This window comes from Oncorhynchus gorbuscha, linkage group LG02 (assembly GCF_021184085.1).
Source record: "Oncorhynchus gorbuscha isolate QuinsamMale2020 ecotype Even-year linkage group LG02, OgorEven_v1.0, whole genome shotgun sequence".
NCBI lineage: Eukaryota > Metazoa > Chordata > Actinopteri > Salmoniformes > Salmonidae > Oncorhynchus > Oncorhynchus gorbuscha.
Genome location: NC_060174.1, coordinates 11,476,189 through 11,486,158, shown reverse-complemented (window position 1 = coordinate 11,486,158; position 9,970 = coordinate 11,476,189). Strand labels below are relative to the sequence as shown.

Sequence of the window (9,970 nt, the reverse complement as noted above, 5' to 3'; positions counted from 1 at the left end):
TTCCAGACAAGGGTGGAATAGATGGCTACCAGATTGAGCTACTCATATTTGCTAACGTTATCTAGCTTACGTTAGCTAATGTCAGTCAAAGGTAGCACAAACAAACATGTTTACTCTGCTGAAGGTAGCTGCCAGTCTAACAGTGAATACCATGGCCTAGGCAAAATTGATTGACAGTGTGTATACCAAAAAAACATAGCTGTAAGATTTGCTGATAGCTTTTAGAGTTCAATACAGGACTGCTGGACATCTGATTACATTTTCTTGCGTTTGTACACGTAGAATCGGTTTGCACTGGGTTTGCAAATAAGTTCGGTTCAGAGGTACTAAGTACTCTCGGCTGGCAAACGCTACCTGTAATGTCTGCTTACAACTCACACTCTCAAACACATAGATCCTCTGAACGCAGCTCACTCTCCAGATCCCAATCACCTGAATTCTGATCACCTGTTCACACACCTGTATGTCAATATCACACTCTATTTAGTTCAGTTCTTTGCACCCCGTCATTGTGAGATATTGTTTGTTTTGTGACACTACTGTTCGGAGCTCTGTTTGGAGCTCTGTTTTTCCCGTAATTTAATCCTCCTGTGTAGGATAGTTTTTCCCTGCCTCACTAACGACGTCTTTTGCCTATTCCCTTCCCTGCCTGTACTTTTCCGGCTTTCCTGTTATCAACCTATTGCCTGATTTTCCAGACGACGCTACTAGCCTTTTCCCTGCCTGTACTGTTGCCTTTTGGACCCCCTGTGTATGACATTCTGCCTGCCCCTGGACCCAGCTACCTGCCTCCTCCTGTGGTCCTTTACAAATAAATACCTGCTGCTCACTGCTGCTTGAAACCAGCTCTCTGTCTCCCACCTTGTTCATTACACTAACGGTGTGTCCATGCTTTAAGTAGAGCGACTACTTTCCGGAGGACAATACCATTGCGACTCATATGCGTTTGCATGTGAATTCTTAAAAAGATGGTTAGGCCTAAAGCTTTTGAGGGTGTGAATGCTGCAGAATGGGCATAAGCAAAGAAGAGCTCTCTAGTAAGTACGAAAATCTCAGCAAAATCTTTCAAGGGCATTTTTCTCCGACTTGGGTTTACAAGTTCATTAACTACCAAAGCAGTAACTTTCCCATGTCTTCTCCAACAACAGTGTATGATATACCATTTTGAAGGTCAGAGTCTGTCCTTTTATAAAATGTATTTTTTTTGCACAGACCCGATCGATATTATCCCTAATGGATCATTAGGACTGTGCTTCTTTGGTATTTAGCATTTTGACTCCATCGCTTGGGGCTCAAGCATGGCAGCTGTAAATATTTCTTGGAGATTAAACATTCAGGAAGTGTGGATTCAGTGGGAACTGGGGTGATATGAGGACAGCAGCCTTGTACATGTGCGACCTGTACTGCCCTACCAAGCAAAAAGACATTAACTACTCATAGCGTGAAACTGAGGTGATAAGAGGACAGCAGCCTTGTTGGATGACTCAGCCTGGCCATGTGTGGTGTGACTTGATGTGTGTGTCTACGCTGAAACAAGTCTATTCTGGACTCATTCAAGTCCGGAACTTTCAAGTTACACGTTAATGTTGTTATAGCACCACTTTAGTCATATATCTCTTAGAGTGGGTTTAAATGATAAGATTAGTGTACATCGAGACCTTCCAGTTGCTTCAAGCCAACTAGCCCTCTTCTCTCTGTGACTTCCATGCTGAGAGGTTACTGTAAGTATTATTTTGCTATACGAGATGGGTGTTTGTTTCTGCTGTTGTGGAGCTTGCTCTGAATGTTTTTCTGTAATTGCCACAGTCTCAGTTAGTTTAGACTGCCAGTGAAGTGTCCAGTGGTCAGTGATGTAAAGTACTTAAGTACAAATACTTACTACTTAAGTAAATACTACTTAAGTAAGTAAATTCTACTTAAGTAGTATACTTAATAGTATACTTAATACTTACTACTTAAGTCGTTTTTGGGGTATCTGTACTTTACTATTTATATATTTTGTTACTTGTACTCCACTACATTCCTAAAGAAAACAATGTACTTATTACTTACTCCGTACATTTCCCTGACACCAACAAGTACTTGTTACATTTTGAATGCTCAGGTAGGACAGAATTATGGTCAAATTCACGCACCTATCAATATAACGAGTTCTCATCCCTACTGCCTTTGATCTGGTGGACTCACTAAACACAAATACTGTGTCTGTAAATGATGTCTGAGTGTTGGAGTAATGCCCCTGTCTGTCCGTCTGGAAAGTTGTGCCGTGTGGTTTGATTCTAATCAGGAATTTGACGTACTTTTACTTTGTACTTTTACTCAAGTATGACGATGTAGTACTTTTTCATCCACTGTACTTAAATACATTTAAAATCAGATACTTTTTTCTTAAGTAGTATTTTACTGGGCGATTTTTACTTTTAATTTTCGATGAAGGTATATTTACTTTCACTCAAGTATGTGCCAGTGCTGAAAACATGTACATGTCACTGCAACAGAATTTCCCCATGGGAACAATAAAGTCAGTAAAGTGCCATGAGGAGCCCATCTGGGAAGGAGTCTACTGCCCATTCTTTATGCAGGCCTATCAAACACATTCGCAGACATGAGTACACACGTGAGTACACACACAGAGAACGCATGCACACATGCATGTACGCACATGTAAACACACATACACACTGAGAGAGAAAACAAGTACAACACAGCAAAGGCAAATATTATACTAGTCGCCTAGAGACATGCTGTATACTGTATGTAGCATTCAGAAGCCTTGACGCAATCATCTTGTGGCCTGTCCTATTTTCTGACTTACCTATGATATGAACAGTGTTGGCCACTCTAAAGTTGGGCTTCATGAGACCCAAACCAGTTGTTTTGTATCCCATCCCATGGTAAGACCATCGCTTTCATCTCCCAAAGACAAGACCTGACAACCAGAGCAGACAATATAACTCTTAGAGAGCAAGCATTCACTGAGTACCACATTATTAATATGTTGACAAGAAGGAATGTTCCAAGGAAAATTCCAGAATGTATAGAATCAGTGCTTTGGAAGTGGTTGTCTAAACAGGAGAATGTGAGGCTCGGTCTTGTGGATCATATGACACACCCATTCAAGAGACTGCTGCACTCCCAGTCGCCTCCACTCATCCTCAGAAATCAGGTGGAATTTGGGGACTTTTGTTTTTCCACAACATATCTATATTCATAGTGTTCGTCATTATATTAGTCTGAGTAGTAGATTTGTGTGCCATAATGTCAATAAACATCTTAAGTCAAAAGTTTTACTCATTCAAGGGTTTCTTTATTTTTACTATTTTCTACATTGCAGAACAATAGTGAAGACATCAAAACTATGACATAAAACATATGGAATCATGTAGTAACCAAAAAAGTGTTAAACAAATACATTTTATATTTGAGTTCTTCAAATATCCCCCTTTTCCTTAATGACAGCTTTGCATACTCTTGGCATTCTCGCAACCAGCTTCACCTGGAATTATTTTCCAGCAGTCTTGAAGGAGTTCCCACATACTGTATGGTGAGCACTTGTAGGCTGCTTGTCCTTCACTCTGCTGTTCGAATGATGCCAAACCATCTAAATTTGGTTGAGATCGGGGGATTGTGGAGGCCAGGTCATCTGATGCAGCATTTCATTAAATCCAATTGTATTAGTCACATACGCCGAATTCAACAGTGAAATGCCTTACAGTGAAATGCCTACTTACTAGCCGCTAACAGACAATGCAGTTTTTTTTAAATATGGAGAAGAATAAGAAACAAAGGTAACAAGTAATTAAAGAGCAGCAGTAAAATAACAACAGCGAAACCTGTGTTGAGGATCAGCGTGGTGGATGTGCTGTTACCTACCCTTACCACCTGGGGGTGGCCCGTCAGGAAGTCCAGGATCCAGGATCCAAAACTTTTGACTGGTAGTGTATGTTTATAAGATTGAAGAGACAATGGAAGGTGAGTCGGGAGAGAATGCTATTTCTTCGAGTGCATTGACTTTCGTCAAACACACAGACTCGCACAATGGGGAGGTAAACTACATGACCAAAAGTATCTGGGCACCTGCTCATCGAACATCTCATTCCAAAATCATGGACATTAATATGGAGTTTGTTCCACTTTGCTGCTATAACAGCCTCCAAGCTTTTGGGAAAGCTTTCCACTAGATTTTGGAACATTGCTTCCATTCAGCCACGAGAGCATTAGTGAGTTTTCTCCTTTAACTAACTATGAAATAACTAGACTCATTTAACTAAATACCAAATAACTAGTCTCCTTTGAGTAAATAACAAACAATTAGTCTCCCTCAACTAAATATGAAATAACTACACCCCTTTAACAAAATTCCAAATGACTAGTCTCCTTTAACTAAATAGCAAATAAGTCTCCTATAACTACACTCTAACATGAAATGGCTTACTTTGCCATGACCACCAAATATTATGCCACAGAATCTGTCATTTGTAGAAAATAGATGCAGTGAATAACTGAAATAAGACATAATACTGACCAAAGATGACCAAAACCCCAATTGGCTCACAATGTACAGAAATTGACCCGAGGTGTCAACAGCAAGCAGTCCTCCACCTTTCATTTCTCTCACTAACAGTTCTACATAGAACAGTTCTACATGTTCTATACATACCCACACAGAAGTGTTTACGTCCTTTGGAACGGTAGCCGAAGCGAGTTATTAACAGATTGTCTTCTCAGCAAAATCCCGGCCACCTGTAGGTATCGTCAGTCTCAGCCCGCGGTGCTAATTGATGCAACAGAAAATCATAAATTAGAGGCTTTAATGAAGTCCTGTCATGGCAATTGACAGCTTTGGCCTTTCGCACCATAATCACACCATGTCTCAGCCAAGAGAGTTCAACTTCATTAACTTCTTGACGCTACCAATCCCTGTAGCGGGATAATTTCCGTCTGCAACCGCTGAATAGCATAGCACAACAGTCAAATAATATTACTAGAAAATATTCATATTCATGAAATCACAAGTGCAATATTTTGAAACACAGCGTAGCCTTTTGTTAATCACCCTGTCGTCTCAGATTTTGAAATTATGCTTTACAGCGAAAGCAATCGAAGCGTTTGTGTAAGTTTATCGATAGCCTGGCATAGCATTATGTACACTTAGCATCAGGAAGCTTGGTCACGAAAATCAGAAAAGCAATCAAATTAACCGTTTACCTTTGATGATCTTCGGATGTTTTCACTCACGAGACTCCCAGTTACACAGCAAATGTTCCTTTTGTTCCATAAAGATGATTTTTATACACAAAATACCAACGTTTGTTTGTCGCGTTATGTTCAGAAATCCTCAGGAAAGAGCAGTCACGACAACGCAGACGGAAATTCCAAATAGTATCCATAATGTCCACAGAAACATGTCAAATGTTTTTTATAATCATTCCTCAGGTAGTTTTTAAAATATATATTCGATAATATGTCAACCGAGTGTGTAGCTTTTTCCATAACAGCGTGAGGAACAATGGCTGCACCAACTCACTCTGAGAGCCCCCACCTCTCCACTTACGCAATGTCATCCTTCACGCTCATTTTACAAAATAAAAGCCTGAAACTATGTCTAAAGTCTGTTGACACCTTAGGGAAGCTACAGAAAAAAAGAATCTGGTTGATATCCCTTCACATGGAGGACAGGCACGCATAGGAAGACAGAGGTTTCGAAATAAGAAACTCTTCCTGATTGGATTATCCTCAGGCTTTCGCCTGCAATATCAGTTCTGTTATACCCACAAACAATATTTTTGTGTTTTCTATCCTAATATTTTTCTATCCTAATCTGTCAATTATATGCCTATTCTAGCATCTGGTCATGAGAAATAGGCCGTTTACTTTGGGAACATTATTTTTCCAAACATAAAAATAGTGCCCCCTAGCTTCGAGAGGGTAAGCTGCTGAGATATAAAGAGAGCAGCTTTGAAAGTTTGAAACCACACTGTGGTGTAGCCCTTTCTCTGCATATTCCTTTTTTTGTATAATCAATTATTTAAAAACTGTACTGTAGTAATTGCACACCATTATTTGAATGTCCCTGTAGGCTACACAACTTAATGTCGTTCAACCCACTATCACCAGTTATTGTTAAATAGACACAAATAAATTACTTATGTTAAATAGACACAAATAAATTACTTATGTTAAATAGACACAAATAAATTACTTATGTGAAATAGCTTCTAGATCCGACAACACTACATTAAGAGAGACCAAAAAGACTACAACATAGCATGGCAGCAACACCTGACAACACCGCATGGTAGCAACACAACATGACAACAACATGGTGGAACACAACAACAGAACACAGCGTGGTGAAGAAGGTACAACAGTGCCTTGTTAACTTCAGGTGGCTCAAGAAATGTGTGTTTGCCAACCACAGGGCTCTCCAGATGGTGGTGCGGTCAGCCCAACACAGCATCGGGGACACACTGCCTGCCCTCCATCTACAGCACTCCGTGTCACAGGAAGGCCAAGAACATCATCAAGGACCTCAGCCACCCGAGCCACGGACTGTTCACCCCGCGAAAATCTAGAATGCGGAGACAGTACAGGTGCATCAAAGCTGGGGCCGAGAGAATGATAACCAGCTTCTATCTCCAGGCAATCAAACTGTTAAAGAGTCATCACTAGCCGGCCTCCGCCCAGTACCCTGCCCTGAGCCTTAGAGACTGCTGCCTTATGTACATCGAGTCAAGGGATACTGGTCACTTAAATAATGTTTACATACTGTTTTACCCACTTCATATGTATATATTGTATTCTAGTCAAGGCTCATCCTATATAACTACGGCTGTATACACTTTTCTATTCACATACTGTCTATACCGTCTATACACCATCCACTTACATATACTGTATATATTCTGGACTCTGTTCAGGAAGTTAAATTCTTGCAATTCTATCCGTTTTGCCATGGGGTTTTGTATTGTGTATTTAAATACTGTATTCTCATCATAGTTCATTCTATTATTTATTCTACTGCACATTGCAATTTAGTTGTCTGTTTATATACAACGCATATTTATTTACATACTGGATAACTGTCATAGCTCACTATAACATTGTTGTATATGTCATTCTTAGTATATATGTATAGATTGCATTTGGATTACTGTTACAGTTTTATTTGGGTTAATTGGATTTGTTCCGAAAAGTTTACAATTATTTTTTATTTTGTATTTTGATTATTTGTGTACTTGTTTGACATTTTCGTACATTGTTAGGAACAAATAAACTTAGATTTTATTAACCCTAACCGTAACACCTAACCTTAACCCCTAAACCTTAGCCTAGCTATTGTTTGTCACCTAGCTAAATTTAGCTAAGAAAAATTGGAGTTCATTATGAAGAAAATTGTGTACTGGACATGCATGCATTATGAAGAATAAAATCGCATGACTTTCACAAATGTTCAAATAATTAATTTGTGTCTATTTCATGATAATCAGTGATAATGGGTTTTGTAGCTGAATGATGCAATAATGTTTAAGAATGTGAGATTAACTTTCATAGATCCACTGTACAATGAGCACTATGTTTAAAGGTCGTACTGTCACGCCTTGACCATAGAGAGCCTTTTATTCTCTATGTTGGTTAGGTCAGGGTGTGACTAGGGTGGGTTATCTAGGTTGTTTTATGTCTATGTTGGCCTGGTATGGTTCCCAATCAGAGGCAGCTGTTTCTCTGATTGGGGATCATATTTAGGCAGCCATTTACCCACTGTGTTTTTGTGGGATCTTGTTTTGAGTTAGTGCATGTAGCACCACTTATGTTACGGTTCCTTGTTCCTTTTTTGTTTTGTAAGTTTCACAAAAATAAAGACGTGGAACTCAGAGCACTCTGCGCCTTGGTCTGTCTCTCCACACAGCTGTGATTACGTACACTATAGGTTTATCACATGTAGGGTGAGACAAAGTTTGAAAAAAATGCTTGTTTATCTACGCCCTCATTGAAATGGTACACAGGAAAATCCAATGCTTACCTTCATGAAGGATACCGTATGATATACAGCTACTGTCATGTGTGCTCCGTCTCCCGCCGCTAGGTCACCAGGCTGCCCGTTGGGACGCACACTTGTCACCAGCGTTACGCGCGTAATGACTCACCTGGACTCCATCACCTCCTTGATTACCTTCCCTATATCTGTCACTCCCTTTGGTTCCTTCCCTATATATGTCACTCCCTTTGGTTCCTTCCCTATATATGTCACTCCCTTTGGTTCCTTCCCTATATATGTCCCTCCCTTTGGTTCCTTCCCTATATATGTCCCTCCCTTTGGTTCCTTCCCTATATATGTCCCTCCCTTTGGTTCCTTCTCTATATATGTCCCTCCCTTTGGTTCCTTCCCTATATATGTCACTCCCTTTGGTTCCTTCCCTATATATGTTCCTCCCTTAGGTTCCTTCCCTATATATGTCCCTCCCTTTGGTTCCTTCCCTATATATGTCCCTCCCTTTGGTTCCTTCCCTATATATGTCCCTCCCTTTGGTTCCTTCCCTATATATGTCCCTCCCTTTGGTTCCTTCCCTATATATGTCCCTCCCTTTGGTTCCTTCCCTATATATGTCCCTCCCTTTGGTTCCTTCCCTATATATGTCCCTCCCTTTGGTTCCTTCCCTATATATGTCACTCCCTTTGGTTCCTTCCCTATATATGTCACTCCCTTTGGTTCCTTCCCTATATATGTCCCTCCCTTTGGTTCCTTCCCTATATATGTCACTCCCTTTGGTTCCTTCCCTATATATGTCCCTCCCTTTGGTTCCTTCCCTATATATGTCACTCCCTTTGGTTCCTTCCCTATATATGTCACCCCCTTTGGTTCCTTCCCTATATATGTCACTCCCTTTGGTTCCTTTCCTATATATGTCCCTCCCTTTGGTTCCTTCCCTATATATGTCCCTCCCTTTGGTTCCTTCCCTATATATGTCCCTCCCTTTGGTTCCTTCCCTATATATGTCACTCCCTTTGGTTCCTTCCCTATATATGTCCCTCCCTTAGGTTCCTTCCCTATATATGTCCCTCCCTTTGGTTCCTTCCCTATATATGTCCCTCCCTTTGGTTCCTTCCCTATATATGTCCCTCCCTTTGGTTCCTTCCCTATATATGTCCCTCCCTTTGGTTCCTTCCCTATATATGTCCCTCCCTTTGGTTCCTTCCCTATATATGTCACTCCCTTTGGTTCCTTCCCTATATATGTCACCCCCTTTGGTTCCTTCCCTATATATGTCACTCCCTTTGGTTCCTTTCCTATATATGTCCCTCCCTTTGGTTCCTTCCCTATATATGTCCCTCCCTTTGGTTCCTTCCCTATATATGTCCCTCCCTTTGGTTCCTTCCCTATATATGTCACTCCCTTTGGTTCCTTCCCTATATATGTCCCTCCCTTAGGTTCCTTCCCTATATATGTCCCTCCCTTTGGTTCCTTCCCTATATATGTCCCTCCCTTTGGTTCCTTCCCTATATATGTCCCTCCCTTTGGTTCCTTCCCTATATATGTCCCTCCCTTTGGTTCCTTCCCTATATATGTCCCTCCCTTTGGTTCCTTCCCTATATATGTCACTCCCTTTGGTTCCTTCCCTATATATGTCACCCCCTTTGGTTCCTTCCCTATATATGTCACTCCCTTTGGTTCCTTTCCTATATATGTCCCTCCCTTTGGTTCCTTCCCTATATATGTCCCTCCCTTTGGTTCCTTCCCTATATATGTCACTCCCTTTGGTTCCTTCCCTATATATGTCACTCCCTTTGGTTCCTTCCCTATATATGTCCCTCCCTTTGGTTCCTTCCCTATATATGTCCCTCCCTTTGGTTCCTTCCCTATATATGTCACTCCCTTTGGTTCCTTCCCTATTTATGTCCCTCCCTTTGGTTCTTTCCCTATATATGTCTCTCCCTTTGGTTGCTTCCCTATATATGTCCCTCCCTTTGG

The 9,970-nt window shown here is 40.8% G+C and overlaps 1 long non-coding RNA gene across 1 annotated transcript; it reads left to right on the top strand.

The window, feature by feature from the left end:
- The first annotated feature begins 1,456 nt into the window (after positions 1-1,456).
- On the top strand, positions 1,457-7,876 carry LOC123991166. Its single transcript, XR_006830761.1, has 2 exons — positions 1,457-1,721; positions 6,422-7,876. It is a non-coding gene; the product is annotated as an uncharacterized LOC123991166 (long non-coding RNA).
- The last annotated feature ends 2,094 nt before the right edge of the window (positions 7,877-9,970 follow it).